The sequence below is a fragment of the Protopterus annectens genome, chromosome 8.part0, assembly GCF_019279795.1.
Source record: "Protopterus annectens isolate FY-2018-M chromosome 8.part0, PAN1.0, whole genome shotgun sequence".
Taxonomy (NCBI): domain Eukaryota; kingdom Metazoa; phylum Chordata; order Ceratodontiformes; family Protopteridae; genus Protopterus; species Protopterus annectens.
In genome coordinates this window covers 1,924,061,585-1,924,080,363 of record NC_056741.1, presented here as the reverse complement: position 1 = coordinate 1,924,080,363, position 18,779 = coordinate 1,924,061,585, and the positions used below count along the sequence as shown (strand labels likewise).

At 39.1% G+C, this 18,779-nt stretch overlaps 1 protein-coding gene across 2 annotated transcripts in view; it reads left to right on the top strand.

Moving 5' to 3' along the window:
- LRRC29 (leucine rich repeat containing 29) overlaps window positions 1-18,779 on the top strand; it is a 643,308-nt gene that overhangs the window by 70,828 nt on the left and 553,701 nt on the right. The gene's annotated exons all lie outside the window — the stretch shown is intronic.

The following is an 18,779-nucleotide window of genomic DNA, read 5'->3' as shown; positions in this document are numbered from 1 at the left end:
TTGGCTAAGTTTCTGGTGTCATTCTAAGGGGATCCAGTATCTGTCTGCCTGGGATGACATAACTGACAGACCTAGATGCTTTGTCAGAGATGGCCTGCCTCTTTCACCCCTGGGCTTCTGGATACTGACCAAGGCCACTCCCATAGTGTCTTTTTTAGGTGGTGTTCCAAAGACCAAATTACCACCGTAACAGCTACAAACAAATGCAATCTGAGGGTCATGCTGCTCAGTGCTAGAAGTCTAAATCTCAAAATGCACTTGCTCAAAGCACTCCTTAAAATGGAGAACATCGACATTTGTGCTGTAACAGAGACTTGGTTCAAGGCAGTAGGTAGGACCCCTGCACTACCAGGCTGTAACTCATTCCATACATTTCACCCCCAGAACCTGGACCGAAGCTCCAAAAGGTGGTAGAGTTTCCATATTCATAAAGGATGTGCACACCTCCAGACTGGTAGTCCAACATGACGCATCAGAGATACTTCAGGTGCAGCTAACATTGGGTAAGACAACGATTCAGGTCATAGCCTGCTATAGGTCCCCAACCATGACCCAAGACTAACACTCCACGTTCCTAAGCACCTTGGAGAATATTAGGGTACAGCCTAACACTCATACTGGGTGACATCAACTACCTCTCCTTTAACGTTTCCTGGAAGTCATTAATTCCAATGCCCTGGACCAGCTCATTCTTACCCCCACTAGAGGTAGCAACATCCTTGACCTGGTCATTACTAACATGGGTGACTGTTGCTCTGTAGCAATAGTCAACTCCTCCCTGGTTAGATCTGACCACAAACTAATCACCTTGGAAATCTACATCCCTCCCACCCCATCCCCGCAAATGTAACCACCATGAAAAACTTCTCCAAAGCTAACTTTGGGCTTCTAAAAATAGAGGTGGCTAACTTCATGGCACCCATGCAATTGGAGAACAGCTGCATAACCGCCGAATCATACAGTAATGCCCTGTACGAACACATACACAAATGCATGGATCTCGCCATACCCAATAGAACCAAGATACTCTCCTCCAAAAAAAGGAAGCAAATCTGGTGGTCCCCTGTCATAAACAAACTGTACAACAGAAGGAGGAAGCTGATGAGAAATAAGGTGAAGTCCCAAGACTGAAAAAACTCCCTTATCAGCCTCAACAAAAAGTTGAGATCCCTCATCAAATCCTCTAAAGCTAGCTATGAAAACAGAATTGCAGCAGATAGTAAAGACAGACATAAGTCCTTCTATAGTTATGTAAAGAATCTCCACAGCAATACCCAGATTTGCTCAGAGCTGTTGCACAATGGCACCTCCTATACCGATGCCAAAAAATATTGCCAATATACTGGCCGACAGATTTAGTGCCAACTTTATCCCTCTCTCCCCCACCAAAGGACCAATCACAATACCAGTAGATTTCCAGGCACCCAGTATTACTGCTGCACAGGTTAAAACAGCACTGTCCAAGGCCAAGAATACAGCTTCTATGGGACCTGAGAATATCCCTGGCTGTGTTCAACATGAACTACAGAGTGAACTGGCACCTCACCTGTGTGCCCTGTTCAATCACAGCCTCACCTCAGGCTTTGTCCCTACCGAACCACAAAGGAGGAGTGACTACAGACCTTGGGAACTATCGCCCCATTAGCCTGACAAGTCTGATATGCAAAGCTATGGAATGTATCATCATGGACCTAATAAACAAATATATAGGGAACCTCCAAACTCTGGATCCCACACAGTTTTATTTTGTGAAGGGTAGATCATGCCTGCTCAACCTGATCGACTTCTTTGAGTCAGTCACCAGAGCTGTGGATGAAGGCAAGGTGGTTCATACAGCCTACCTTGATCTGGCCAAGGCCTTTGATACCATTCTCTACTCAGGAATCATAGAAAAACTCACTAAGCTAGGCATCAACCCCTATATCACTAGGTGAGTTGCAAACTGGCTCACAGATAGAACCCTCAGTGTGAAAGTAGCTGACTCTAAGTCAGACTGTCGACCAGTCACGAATGGAGTCCCACAGGGTTCAGTCCTGGGTCCTCTCCTGTTTGGTATCTACTTCTCTGAAGTTCAGGCTAACATGAAGGGACTCTGGCTGACAAAGTTCGCAGATGATTGCACGTTGGGAGCCATAATTCATAGGTTCATAGGTTCATAGGTAGGTACTTGTCTATAGGCCCTAGGGCATAATTAAGCCTAGCCAAAAAATTTTTTTGCTTACACTTCCCTCCCAAGTGGTTTAGTTTCCTGCGCCCCTGTCTAGCAGGGCCACCAAAGTGATTCCCGGGGTGAATTTCCTGTTTCCCATCCACTCATCAAGATTCCTCTTGAAGAGCGCTAATGAGGAGCTCTGCCTCATATATATGGGGACCTTATTCGAGAGCAAGGGAAGTCTCTGGGACACGAATCTGCCCCTGCAACAAGTCCTGTTTATTGATAATGTCAGTTTTACGTCCCTTGAGCGTGTAGCTCTAGTGGATTGGGTTCTTCTTAGGTGGAGCATTTCTAGCAATTTGGGGTTTGACATAGCCTTGTATGTCAGACAGAGATCACCTCTGAGTAGCTGGCACGTGACCAAGTACAGTCTGAGTTTTTTTAGCCTCATGGCATAGGGCAACTGCTTGAGGCCCATTATCCTCTTTGTGAGGTACTTTTGAGGCCTCTCCAGTTGTTGCAGATGTCTTGCTAGTTATATCCTGAACGGGGCATTATATTCAATAACGGGTTTAGTGAGTGATGAGTCGAGGAGGACAATAACATCCTTATACCTGGATGCAAACCCTTTTGTGATAAGGTGGGCCATGTAGAAGGATTTTCTAATCACTTTAGCAATATGGTTGTCGAAGGAGAGGTTACTATCCACCTGAGTCCCTAGGTCTCTTATCACACTCTCCGTGGTAAGTGGGCTACCACCTATGTTGTAATTCATAGGTACTTGTTTTTTCCCAAAGGGGATGACGATAAGTAACTCCCCAAGTGATGTTGACATCCTACAGAAAGGCCTCACTGAGACCAATGACTGGTGTCAGAACCATGGCCTTAAGCTCAATGCCAAAAAATGTGTTGTCATCCCCTTTGGGAAAAACCCGGTTCCCAAGAATTACCACATCAATGGTAGTCCACTGAACACAGAAGGCATCATAAGAGATCTGGGAACACAGGCTGACAGCAGCCTCTCTTTTGACCACCACATTGCCACTGTGGTCAGAAAGTCCTTCTATGTGGCACATCCATTACTAAGGGTTTTGCATCCAGGAAGAAAGTGGTCATTGTCTCCCTCTACTCTTCCCTCATTAGGCCAATCATCGGGTACAATGCCCCATTTGGCATGTACCTCACTAGACACCTACAACAATTGGAGAGGCCTCAAAAATACCTCACAAAGAGGATCCTAGGCCTTAAACACTTGTCCTATGTGGACAGACTCAAAAAAACTCCAACTATTCTCTGTCTCATATCACCTACTTAGAGGTGATCTCTGCTTGACTTACAAAGCCATGTCTGACCCAGCTCTGTTAGAAATGCTACATCTAAAGAAATCCCAATCCCTACACACTACATGCACCAGAGACCTCAACCTCATAGCCACATTCAACAGAACAAACTGGAGGGACAGGTTCATAACCCAGAGACTGCCCATGCTATGGAATAAACTTCCCGTACATGTCAAGCGGAGTGCCTAACTGGCCCTCTTCAAGAGAAATCTTGATGAGTGAATGGGAAATAGAAAATTCACCCCGGGATCACTCCAATGGCTCTACTTGACAGAGGCACTGGGAACTAAAGTCGGGTGGCACAATGCCAGGGGAAATCCTATGGACTAGGCTTGTAAAGGCTCCAGGGCCATTAGCCTAGTACACACCTATGAACCTATGTGCAGGCAGAGTAATTTAATAATCTTATTTTAAATAAACAAGTAAATACAAAAACCTTTTCAGATATCCTAACACTGTTCTAAGTATTTCAATACTATATGACACATTATTCAAGCTTATGAGTGATAGAGAGATTTTGTGTTAATGCAGGGGTGGAGACACAGTCTTGGAGATTGCTTAATTATTGGTTTGACTGGAGATTTTGCTTATATATTAAAGGATTAAGGTCCTTATTTATTTTTGTATTCTTAACTAATTAATTTGAGCTGGGTGAGTTGGTGGACTGCTCCTAGACCCTTTTCAGCCATTACCTGGACCAGGGGCTGATGCATTTCAATGCCTGTCGTTGAGTGAAGTGCCCCCTTTGGTATGTACTTAAACAGCCATATCCTTACTAAAAGAATACAGGGCATAAGTAACCTGTCCTATGCAGATCGTCTCAAGGCCCTATCCTTGTATTCTGTCTTCTTCAGGATGCTGCTAAGGAGAAATCTATGCCTGGCATAAAAGTCATTCTCCGACCCCACCCTGATGGACCTCCTACATACCTGCAAAACAGACAGCACCAGAATTACCTATAGAACCTGCGGCAGAGATGGGTATGTATCCCAGAGACTACCCCTTCTCTGGAACAGGCTGTCCATCCATGTGAAGCAGAGTTCCTCCCTAACCCAATTCAGTGGTAACTTGGACAATTGGATGGGGATCAGGCACCTATGTCTATAATGGACACAAGCAGTCTGTAAATGGTTCATCTCCCAAACACCTGCTTACATTCATCAAAGGTACCAGAACTTGCCAGAGATTTGGGATGCATGGCTAGGCTTAAAAAGACCTTTGTGGTCATTAGTGTAGGAAACACCTATGAACCCATTAAAGGAATTGGTCACGTATTACGTTGACATTCACACTACACAGCATATAGTTATGAGTCACTCATTAGAGAGTTCAGAGTATAAGTTTACTAAACAGTAAACAAAGTTGAACAGATATTACTTTTTACATATATAGGCCGGATTCAGAAAACTTTGCCACGTTGTGCTAAGCAAATCTGTCCACAAAACACCCATGTACAGGATGGGTGCAATTTAGAAAACCTAGTTGTCACATGGCTAGGCCCTCGGCCATGCTATATGATAATGAGTGTATAATGAAGTGCCGTGTATGATAATGTGGCAAAAGTCATGGTTGAGCAGTTCAGAAATGTTTAAATGATGCTTATCAATACTAACTGTGCTTAGATTTTAACTCGTCCATATGCCCATGTTCAGAGAGTGTACATCACACAGCTATGCTTGGCTTGCTACAGCTATTGTAATATGTATCTACAGGAGATCTTAATGCAGCTGGTTAACCTGATGGTGCTCAATGACACCCCATACTAAAAAATATGTATATAAAATTTATATGCAAAAGTAAAATATATATATATATATATATATATATATATATATATATATATATATATATATATATAATCTATATATAAGTCTGGTTCGTTTTGCCGAAACTTATGTCAGCAAGACCAAATCGCCGAATGTATAAATCACCGAAAACTAATTTTGCCGAATTTCATTTCACTGAAAATAGTAGTGGCAGTGTTTTTGCCCTTTTTCCCACTGTAGTGGGATCCTGGAGTTAGACTATATTGTTGGGGGAGTGTGGGGGGCACAGCCCCCCACATTTGAGGTGTGGGTGGCGTAGCCCCCCACCTAGCTTGAATTATACTATGCAGTTTCTGTTAAGAGGGTAAGTACTTTTTAATCAAACTAGGTGGGGCTGTGCCCCCCACACACTCCCAACTATGTATTCTAACTCCAGGATCGCACTACAGTGGGGAAAAGGGCATGTACAGTGCCACTACTATTTTCAGTGAAATGAAATTCGGCGAAATGAGTTTTCGGCGATTTGTGCTTTCGGCGATTTGGTCTTGGTGGAATGAAATGTGCTTTCGACGAAATGTACCATTTCTATATATATATATATTTATTTATTTATATATATATATATATATATATATATATATATATATATATATATATATATATGTGTATATGTAGATAGATGTAGATATAAATAGATATAGATATGGAAGTACTTAAATTCAGTGAAACTCCCAAATGTCGATGTTGCAAATATTGACATGTAAAATTGACATTCATGACATTGGCATGGCGTTGCCCATGCTCTGAGCATAACCTCGGACCATGCCAAGTCTAAAACATCATTTTTGCAGGGGCAAGTACCAGCCCCCTGTAACCCCCACATCTCCACCAGAATGTGTCAACAAAATGGATGTTGCCAATTGGTAGTTTTGCTTATTTTAAGTGCTTTGATATATGTACATATATATATATCTATAGAGAGAGAGAGAGATGTATGTCATATATATATATATATATATATATATATATATATATATATCATTCCTTAATTAACCATCTGAAAATGGAGATGCATTTGAACATGTATTCTCAGCAATAAACAGAAGGATGGAGAACTGCCATGTTTCACTTCTTAAAGTGCCGCTGGATTCATGATAATACAATGCCTATATTTTGTTAGTTTGGCATCCATTGTGCAAATGAGGTGTCCTGAGGTGTGTAGAGGCTGAGGCATGAGACAGCTGTTTTGGCTGCCAATGCCGTGCCATTTTCCTTGAGCTCTTTGAAGTGAGGTCATTGTGCTGGAGAAGGTGAGAATAGTGCTCCTTTGAAAGCACAGAGGTGGTGCGAGGAGGAATCCAAGATTTTTCTGGGCATCCTCCTTAAGTGTTACTGCTGTAGGCTACTGCAGAAGAGCTATACCAGGTCACAGTATAAAGCTGATACCTGGAATAGTTTGGCCAAGGCTGTCACCCATGCTGCTAGCATTCCATACATTGGAACAGTGGCGTCACCTATATAGTGTGTTAGAGTTGATGCAAACCTGACCTCCTTGGCTGATGGGAGGCTGAAGTTAGAGTGCAGTCAGCACCTCAGTATTGCAAATATACCATCTTATGGTTAAATGCATGTCACCATCAAATTACTCATCACTCATCATGCCCTGTTTATGTCTCTAGCCCCTGCAGAAATCCTAAGTAGATGCATAGGTGTAGACTAGAGTACCAAAGAGAACAATAGTATAGGTATACCTGCTGTCTTAAATGATGTCTCTGTTTGCTTAGTAACGGTTGTAACCACTAAAAATAAGTATGTACAATTTTTATACAGTAGTACCATATCTGTTAGTACTGCCATTTTTATTATAGTTGCTTAGCAACATTCTTCCTGGTTGACCTTTGATCTGAAGTATCACCATTCATGTGACTTTCCCTTTTGCTTATTTCACATCCTTTTTATAGATGGCAAGAACAATTTTGTGTATCATTAAAAGACACTACAAATCAAGTTCTTGTCTTTCATGTACTATAATGTTGAAACAAATTCACATTGATGTCATTACATTATAGCAAATATTCTTAATTGCAACCTGCTTTTCTGTTTTTTTTTTTACTGAAACAGTTTAAACTATGCAACTATATTTTCAGCTAACCTAACTTTATTGGTGCTATAGTACTGGTTATAATTACATATGCTCTGTTTAACACTTCTTACTGAACTTTGGTCTACAAAAGGTTTTTAGTTCAAAATCAAACTGTCAGAAGCATAAAGATATATATTTTTAAATAATATATTTTATAAAAGTGGATCTGTAGTACAATAGTATGCAAAGAATGAGCCTTAGCCTAGTGTTTAAGAATCTTGAGGAGTTAGTGTTTGTTTTTAGTTTGATAAACTGATCAAAAAGAGTTTGGGGAGTGTAATTTTAATCTAATTGTGATTTAATGTTTCAGCTTATCACATCCCAATTTTTTTAACTGAGTTTTCTTCTCAGATTAGAAGTACTAAGGTTAGGCCTTCAAGGGGATGGGAAGAGACATTCTCAACTCCTTCAATTTGTATGGTCTTTTTATTTACATTTTTAATATTTTTAAACCAAAAAAAGTTATACATTTATAACACAAAGATATCAGATTTTCAGTTGACTAAGAAAACTATAGATCTGATGTCTTTTCCATCCACTCTTCAATGTATGGATCTCTGATCTGAGTTGGATCAGTCTTCGGCCACTTTTAAGCTTTTGGATCCAGTGCCCAGCTACTCTCTGTACCCATAACCACTGGTGTTAACTGAAATAGCTTTGATCTTGTTTGCTGCCACAAGCGTAGGGATGATCTGTTGGTGCTTAGGAGATAAGTATTTCAACTCTTTGTAGTTTTTCTACTTTTTAGCTTTTTATAGATTTTTAGTATATAAATCCCTTTTAATTTTTCTGGTAGAATATTTTTTTTCTATACATTACTGCTATATATATTTTTTTTCTTTAGGTATTTAATACCTTTTTGGCATGTTGTCCCTTCACTTTCATGCAAGTCTTTCTTTTACAGGATGTCAGATAAACCATCCGGTTTCAAAACTGTGTGGCTTATTCATACAAGACATGACAAATGTGTTTATTGCTCGGGTCTTTCATATCTGGACACATCCTGCTTCATCTGTGAAGCTTTTGGTGAGTAAGCCATAGTTGAGAGAAGGAACAAACTGATTTTGAAAGGACTTCTCCCAGCCCCTGTGGGACAGAGTGCTTCTTCTGGTTTCTCAAAACCTTCTTCCTCTGTTGCTTCTCCTCCCAAAAAATCCACTGAAAAAAAATCACAGGAAAAAAACAGTTGGAAACAAAAAAACAAAGAAAAGAAGAGGTCTAAACCCTCGAGAAAGAGGTCTCCACATCATTCATTTTCATCAGCTCTAGCATCAAAATTGCAAAAACCCTTGGAACCAATGCTCTTCTCTGATCTGATACTTATTGGATGCAACACTCCACTGAGGTTTTCTCCAGAGCATGTATCACCTATGCTCCATTCTCTGATCCTGCAAGATAAGTGGTACCATACCTCCAGACCTCCATATGTTGTTACATCTTTCCAGTCAGCCAGGTCTTCCAGACGCCTCATGGAAACTGACATGGACAAGAAGAGGAAGAGATTCCTTCAGAGCCAGTTGGGGATCCTCCTGGCTCCAGCTTCCACCATAGGCTGAGGAAATGTCTTCTTCCCCCATACTCAGTTGTTGCTTCTTCTTTGATTCGACTTTTTGGATTGGGGTTATTGAATCAGACTTCCACCTGGACCAAGTCTGCATCAGTGCAAGGTGTAGTTTCACGATACTGATGTGTTCTCTGATTCGGTCGACTCCATATGCTTTGAAACCATCTAATTCTTGGAACCAAACCATCAGCATCAAATCAAACTGGGTAGGTTCGGATCCAAGATCCTTGGAGCCATTCCTTCCTTTTGGGGCTTCAGCATTGGATAGTTCAGCTCCAGTGTGAGCCTCAGAGCCTAGCTGTGCGACATTTCTGGTTGAGTCTCCCTCCGAGGCTTTGGCTCCTAGGGTGTGGCTTTTGAGACCCATTTTGAGCTCAGTTTCTGAGGCTTTCCAGAGAGTACTCTTTCCAGTGAAAAGACTATCCTTTCGAGTTCAGATCCATCCCTCCCCCAAAGGATATTCCAGGATCTGGATCCTGCTCTTCTTGTTTCATCGGGACTGTCAGTGGCCAAAAATGTCACACTGGCACCTATGGAGCAGGCCACCTCAGCTTGTAAGTCTTCACCAGGGTATCCCACTGAGGAGGTACACAAGAAACACACATGCAAAAGGAGGCACCTAGATTCTCCTCAGTAATCTTTCACCATGGACACTGATTTTGTTGAAAGAGAAGGTTTTTCCCGATTCCCCCTTGAGAACGTATTATTCAGAGTAATCCTTGAACTACTTAAACAGAAAGGGGGATTGTCTTCCCATCCTCTTTCTCCAATGGAGTCAGTTTTCAGTGAGGCTTTTGGATCTGGCCAATCTACATCTTGGTTGGTCCCACTCGCAGATGAGATAATAGACCTGATTTCCACACAGGCTTGGATGGAGCAAGAGACCTGAAGCCATCCCCAAGAAGCCAGACAAATTTCTCATCGCCTGTAAAAGCCACCCCCATTGGAGCAAGGACCCAGCCATAGATTCTATGGTGGTAGTGGCAGCCACCAAGAAAGAAGAGAGTTCCTCTGCCCACCTGGTGAGCAGGTAGTCTTTTGCATTGGACAGATTTGGGAAGCAATTCTTTGCCACATTCACTGTCTCATTGAGCGCTTTAGACTACTTGGCACATGTTTTACAATTACAAGGAAAACTGACCAAAGAAATCTCCAAATCTCTCTGAGGGACCATGCTGGCTGATCAAATAAAGTCCATTGATGCACAGCTGACCACCCTTCAGTCTTTGTCCGGTATCTGTATGCACCTTATCTCCAGCACCACAGAGGGTGCATCTTGAGCAGCTGGCACAGGAATATCCATTAACAGACATGCTTGGATGAAGCTCTGTGACTTTGTGGAAGATTTCAAGATATCCTTTATGAATGCCTCCTGTGATAGATCGACACTTTTTGCTCCCAAAGTTAAAGATGCAATCTCTAGAAGTGAAAAGTTTGGCAAATCCCTGTCTACTATAGGGATTAAATTTTCCACTCCTCAAAGGACCTTTTCCAGGAATCAAAATGGAGGCAAGAAAATTTGGTTCCTCATGTCACCAGAGTTTTCACCTGACAAGTCTGAAGAGAGGCCCCCTCCCCATGGCAGATGGAGGAACTCTTATAATGGACGTCACCCTAGGGGCTGAGGCGGTCCATAGAATCAAGGCTTCAGAGGTTTGTTCTCTGAGAAGTCTTTTCAGCACCCCTGAGCAGTTGCCCAATTGCTACACTCTGAAGGCAGTCAGGGTACACCCATCCTTATACCCAACAAGCTGTACGTCCATAATACCTCTCAACCGTACCAAATTTCCCGAGTGGCCCCTTTAATTTCTGAATTTCCCAGCCTTTTTTTTCCTATCTTCTGAATTTTGTACCAGGTTTTGTTGTGGTTGAACAAGATTTAGTCAGTGATGTTATATCATTTTGTAGAAATTTAAATCTTAAATTGTTTTTTGAGAAATCTGCACCTGCCCATAACATGCAGTCCGGTTTCAGTTTTTACAAGGCCACATTTGTTCCTCCAGTTAATAAACATGTAGAGATTTTTCAAAAACGCATTCTAAAAGATTTGCATTTTTTGCTGGATTTATACATTACACAGGGGTGGCATAATTTGACAGTTGCGGAAAAGCATGCACTTGATAATCTGTGACATATGAATTTAGTCATCATTCCAGTGGATAAGGGCAATGTGGTAGTTGTTTTGGATTGATCTATGTATTTAGCTGAAGCAGATAGACAACTTTCTGATGGCAGGTTTTATACCAATATGATTATTGATCCTACACATAAGTTTAAGCAAGATTGTTTCTTACAATTAGCATTAAGTGAAGGTATTATTAATAAAAAAGCCTTAAGTCATCTAACTGTTTTAGATCCCTTACCACAACGTTTGTTCTAGCTTCCTAAAATACATAAAAATCCACGGGTACCACCAGGTAGACCAATAGTAGCTGGCCATGGTTCTTTGACTGAACCACTTTCTGCTTTTTAACAGTTTATTTGAAACCCCTGTTAAGAGGTGTTCGAGCTAGAATCCAGGAGACCATTCAATTTTTGAACATCATTTTGGATTCTCAATTAGAACCAGGATGGATTATGTGTACATTAGATGTGAAATCATTATATACAAGCATACCTCATTGGGCGGGTTTGACAGCCTTACAATATTGGTTAGACAAAATCCCTTTATTTTAACACTTTTGTTATGCCTAGCAGAACATGTATTAACTAAAAATGTTTTCTACTTTGATGGCAAGTGCTTCTTGCAATTAAAGGGTACTGCAATGGGTACATCTTTTGCACCCATCAATGCTGATTTATTTATGGGTTATTTGGAACAACAAATCATGTATGATCATGAACACAATTTGTTTCTAGATTAAACTGATATTTGCAGAAGATATCTTGACGATTGTTGGCTCATTTGGAGAGCCGACTCAGGATACCTCCAGGAATTTGTTGTTTATCGCAATGAAAACAAATGGGGCATAGAATTTACAGTTCACTGTGATGCCAATTGTATTTCTTTTTTGGACACCAAAATAACCCATTTACAGGATGGTACTCCATCTAGTGATGTCTATAGGAAACAACCAAACTCTAATAGTTTATTACTTGCTTCGAGTTGTCATCTGAAACATATTATACGGAATATTCCTAAATCTTAGTTGTTTAGGATGCATCATATTTTTTCCAATACAGAGGCATTTGAAAATCAGAGGCAATATCTTATTTCTAGGTTTTGCAATAGGGGTTATAATAGATATCAAGTTATTCAAGCCAGTTTATTAGCAGGCAGCCAAGATAGAAGTAACCTATTACAATACCAACATCATAATAGTGATGACCATGATACCATCAGATTTACTACTACTTATGCTTATAATACACATACGTTTATTGATTTAATTCACAAACATTGGAATATTTTAATGGTGGATGAATATCTTTCTAGCTTGCTGGGTGACAAGCCTCACTTTTTAGGAGAGGTACAACAATAGGGTTTTTTTTAAACCATTATAAACATAATTCACGATTTACAACAACTCAACAAAGGATGCTTGAAGGTAGAGCTTTATCTGGTTGTATTCCTTGTGGTCATTCAGCTTTTGTAGGTATGTTAATAAAACTAAGGAGTTCACTAGTAAAAATACATCAAAAATTTTTTATCAGTATTTTTGCCAGTTGTAGTTCAGATTGGATCATATATCTTGTAACCTGCACCTATTAAGCTTTATATGTGGGCCAAACTCTCGCCCATTTAAATTACATATATCTGAACATTTGAGTGCCATTAGAAATAAAAATATTTCGAATGCTTTGTATAAGCACTCTATACAACATTCGACAGCCAGTTTCAAATTCACCATTATTGATAGAGTCATGGGAAATAGGAATATGAAAGTAGGTTGGCACAACATCCTTAATAAAAAAGAACGTACATGGATTATCAAACTTGGTGGTTTGTTTTCACCTGGTCTAAATGAACAACTTTAATAAAATCTTATTTTGTCCATCCGATTAATATTGGTACAAAAGGAAATCATTAGAGTGTATTCCATGTGTTAAGCATACTCTAATTTTTATCATTACATGTTTAGACCAGGGTGAAATTGAATGTATTGCTTCATCCACTAAACATTATATTTAGAATTATTCTTTTTGGGAATGAATGGATCATATTTCCATAAAGCTGCATGATTATAATTAATGAGAGTGTTTGTACACTTTCTTAAGGCATGTTAATAAAACCAAAGAATTAGTAAACATTCCTTACAACAATTTTGTTGTATATTTTAGTTCTGATCATATACAGTGTAAATTGAAATTTTTTACTGTGTTGTTCAAAAAATTATAACACAACAAAGCAAACTAATATATAGTTTTGACTATATACAGTGTAAATTGTATTTTTCTACTATGTTCAAAAATTTATAACATAACATTTCTTGTTAGTGTCACACTTTCATGCATTTAGGAATTATTTCCATTTGTCCTGCACACTGCAGTCAATCTTGGTATTATGTGGATAGACCAGGATAAAATGCACTATATGTTTTTTCAAAAATGTTATGTATGTAACATTATGAATGTAATTATTCATGAGGTGTATGATTTGATTGGTACACTACACTTTTGAAAAGCTGTTTGTTAACAATGAATTTAGTACACTGAGGAAGGTGTTTAGCCAAAACCGCTATGTCTTATTAATAAATATTAATTCATTTTACTCTCTCATGCTTGTGCTGGCCATTTTTTGGTTTTCTGAATATATTGTTTGGGCCTTTGCACTTGCTTACTGGCAAAAAAAATTTTGGGGACAAAATAACTGGGTGCCACGAATTCCCGAGTGGCCCCTTTAATTTCCCGGTCTTTTTTTTCCTACCTTCCGAATTTTGCTGATGTCATCACATGCGGGGAGCACGCGATGACGTCAGCATCGTGAGCAGCCTGCCAGCCTGTCAGAATACGGCTGAGGGCTTAAGGGGTGTCTATAGTGTGTTTATGTTTATACAAGTGCAGCCAAGCCATTTGTTCATTCCTTAGTTAGTTAGTTAGTTATAGTTGTATTAGACAGACAGTGGTGCTATTAGTGCATTCATTGTACACTAATGCGGCAGTGATCAGTCTCACTCACTCTCTCTCACACATAAGACAAGAGAGACAAGTCAAGATTCAAGAAGATGAAAAAAACATATCACCACCAGACCCAGTTCTTCCCCTGGCTCCTTCAGGTACCATAAAAGAATTAAGAAAAAAAAAGAAATGCAATATGGTATGGCCGGGTTATTGTGGCTGTGAGTGTTTTTCTTTAGAAGTTGAGACTTGAGAGAGTTGAGAGAGAATTATGAGCATTGAGAGTGAGTGAGTGAGTGAGCAAGAGCGCGACTGTGCAACGAGTCCAACCGTTAGCATTTTTTAAGTATTTTTGAAGTTGAGAGAGATATATGAGCATTGAGAGCCAGTGAGCGAGAAAGATAGGAGTTCAATGACTAATAGTATGGGGGAGTGTGAGTGTGTGTGTGTGTGTGTGTGTGTGTGTGTGTGTGTGTGTGTGTGTGTGTGTGTGTGTGTAACACGGTGTGAATGTATGTGTGTGTGTGTGTGTGTGTGTGTGTGTGTGTGTGTGTGTGTGTGTGTGTGAGAGAGCATGTGATCTCTACCTAAGAGGTGTTCTCATTGAAAGAATATTTCAATTTAAATGTCATGGATTAAGGCCTAATCCAACATTACCCTTCAAAGGCTGCATAACAAAATATAAATAGAGCATCACACTGTAGAACAAACAATCACAAATGATCGCAAAGAAATTGTAGATTGTCACCGAAAAAAAAATACCCGTCTGCTGCTAATAGGAGTTCTCACTTACGGGTATCAGCAATGGCAAAACTACTTCTGTCATTAGTCAGGCAAACAGTTTCAGTCAGGCATAGATGTGTATGCATATTCCACATCCCAAATATAGAACCGCCTATTCTTGTGAAGCTCTGATGTCTTCATCTACTGGTTCATTCTAATGTTGCATATTTTAAAAAAGGCATTTTGTAATGAACTAGGCTCCTAGACATGAACATTTTGACATAGTTCATCACTCTGGCACACTGTGTACTTCAACTGTTGAGAAAAGACAGCTGTTTCAAAGATAAGTCTATTTCTTGTCTCGTATAGTTACACTTTGTAAGAGTATGCCCTGTAATCAGTTATGCTTGCTCTATGACGTGAAACTTAATTCAGGTACAGTAATTCTATAGTGGTAGTAATAAAAGCAAAATTCTGTAGTAGCAGCATTTAATATTATAAAACTAAACTCTATAGAGCTAACTTTAACCAGAATAAATGCATGCAGTGCTAGCTTTTACTATAAAGCAAGATTATATGCATTAGTGCTGCAGAATCAGCGTCAGGGCCGGCAAGTTGGCATGTAAAAATCTACTGCCAATCATTAGCGGGCTGGAGTTCCACTATGGCGACCCCTAACCGGGAAAAGCCAAAAGACACAACAAAAAGTGCTGCAGAATCACACATATGCACACTCTGTCACTGTATACAGTTTGAGTCTCTCATAAGAAAAGTGTGTGGGCCACCACTCCCACCTCTGGGTCGGGCCACTTATACTGAGTGTGAATCTAAAGAATACAGTGATGCAAATATTTATATATCATTTTATACATTCAGATATGAACAGTACATTAGAATAAATGATGCAGTAATAAATTAGTTGCAATTGGAATAGCTATTTTGATCAGGGCAGCCTCTTCTTTGATCACTCTAATCATTGTCTGATGTGCAATTGTCAGAATCCATTTTTCAGAACTTGTTGGAAATCCAAGTTAAGGATGGCCATTGAAAAGTATGCACTAGCTCAATCTAGCATTAACATTTATAGTCTGCTGTTAAATAATGGAATAGAATTATTTTAATTATATGGTCTATAATCAAATAGTACAGCTGCTTTCCCAACAAGGGAGATAACACATACAACCATTAGGAAGGCATGTAGTCTATTTCCTATATCTGACCAGGACTGGTGTCCCAGTGTACATGTACCTGTCAACATGATTTGAGTTGTAATTGTCTCTGCTTTTTTTGTTGACAAATTTTGCATTGCTTAATGACATCAGTAGCCAAGTCTCTGTTTAAAGTTGTTGTGTGCTGTAGTGGCCATTCCATTGTGTGTCCATCTTCCCATTCTAGCTTCCTTGGAGATCTCTTCGGTTCTCCTTTTCGACCACTTTCTGGTTGTGCATCCTTTTATTTGTGGTAGACTGCATATGGGCATCTGCATGTCTCACATATTTTATATTGTTAAGCTGTTTCCAAATTTTTTTTTCTTTTTTTTTTTTTTTGTTTGAAAACAAAAAGATTTTTTTGATGGTCATTCGAACCTCCCATTAAGTGCCTACCATGAATCTTCTGATATTGTTGCTGCCATACGGTAACCAGGTTGTCAGTCCCTTATACACTGCGTAACTGTAGGTGTAAATATAGGTGTCATCCTCTGGCGGGAAATTACTGATGGCCAGCACTGTCCTAATTATTGGAGTCTGCAGAACCTTCATTATATATTATGTTCATAGGCAATAAGCCACCACCCACATTTTGCCATTCATACAGATTCTAGTAGAACCATCAGCGAACCATGCATTCTCTCTGTCTGCTGTAGTCAGCTGATCAAAGGGAGGAACTTCAGATATTAGTGACTTCAATATTTTCCGATGCTTTTTTCCACTGGCATCCATATGTACGTATATGTCAATATCAATATGTGTGTGCAGGTGTTTGTGTGTTTATGTATGTAAGAGACTACACATAAATTATGATGCAGATTGCTGCTAGGTCAGAGTTAGAAATTTTTTTTAAGATTAAAAAGAATTGACTGTTCCCTGAGATGTCTGAAAAATTAAATGCAGATGTTCATGCTGCTGCTGCTTGCTGAAACTAAAGTCTGATTAGTGCACTGAACTTTGCAGACTATTAACCTTGTCAGCACTATATATTAACTTTTGCGCAGTTACTAAACTAACTAACTTGTCCATGTAACCGACGACACGTACGATAATGTCACAGTTTACAGGCTTTAATGTACCAGGTTAAACTTCTCAGGCAGTATAAATGATGATGATGTCCAGTTCCTCAGAGCAAACGTGTTCCTACATGTACCAGATATAACAAAAAATAAGATCTAACATCATACACTTTCAATGTCCTTTATATACTTTTTTGTCCATGAAACAATCTGTTGATGTTAATACTTCTGGAATTCATCTAATGTCATGCAGTCTGTTAAGCTACTTTGTGTTCTATTTCAAGGTGAATTATGTGACAACCTTAAACTTTTAGGTAGACCTTCCTGTTGGGCTCCGATTCTCCCAGCACCTGGTTTCTTATATGTAATTTTCCTTGAAACTCGTACCAGGCAGTAGGTGTTCTGTATTACGTTCATTCAGTTGGATGCTTTCTGCTGCTTAGCTAAGAGCAGTTTAACTCTTTAATGTATACATGCTTACAAACAGAAATGTACATGCATCTAAGTGACTTTATTTTCTTATATATATCGTAGCAAATAGAAGTGTATATGCACTGTTATATTTTACTAGATATATATTCTAATAAACAGAAGTGCATATGCACTATTATAAATGTATAAATATATATATATATATATATATATATATATATATATATATATATATTTATATATATATATTTATATTTATTTATTTAACAGTTCTCCCTTCTTGTTTTAAAACACACAAAACAGTTTATATTGATACATATTCTTTGGTCAAATCGTAATTTTTATTATGATTTACAGTAAACACATTAGGAAGCAAAACCTTTAGTTTTTTTTTTGATACAGCAAGTTAACACACAATTTCATATTGTCGACACGATAACAAGCATTACTGTTAGAATTGTATGTATAATCCAGTCTAACAACTTTTTTCCTTTTGAAGACCATTTTGTAAAAATGTCCCACCAATTATGAGCTGTATTTTGCAATTGCTGAATTAACTTATTTATGACTTTAAAAATGATTTTAATGAAAATCCTACATTAATTATTAACAATGTCTGTGGATTTTATTGCAAAGGCATTGCAGCCTTGTTTTTTTGGAATAAACACATGTGTGTCATAAATGTTAAGCTTTGATCTGTGAACAGTTTAAAACTTGACAGCAAAATTGTTTATTTATACAGATTTACCGAATGTTATAGTAAACATGGTTTATACACTGAAGAAATGCTTTTTACATATTAAACCATTTACTGTACAGCATATACCAAGCATATTTCTTATTAACTATCAGATGTTATGTTATCCTATCTCGCCTACATTCTGACTGATGGGTTCGGAGCCGATCCCTCGGCTCCGACTCGGCACGCTTATGCCAAAGAGCGAAGTCTCTTATTGGCTGAGCTTACTATATCCCAGGATGCACCACTACCAGTCCCCCAGATCTCGTTTGCCGCTAACTTGCAAAGACGTGGTCTCGAGCTGGCTGAGCTGAGTAGTATTTTACTAACTTTTTTCTGTCAGAAATTTGCTGTTCTTGTCATAAAAAGCTGTTTTAACGGCTACTCTTTCCTTTGTGTGTGATTGGAGTTTTTTGTGAGAAACTTTGTAGTGTGATTGGCGTTGGTTCTGATTTCAGGCCTCCTTCATCTTAGGGCCTTCGGTCAGTCAACCCCTCTCAAACCTTAGGGGTTTTAAAATACCCTTGAGTTAATTGTTACGGATTGTTTACCTAATCGGCAGCTGTAAACTGATTTTTGGTAGTATCAGTTAAATCAGAAAGTCAAGTGGATAGTGTTGTTTTTCTGTCAGG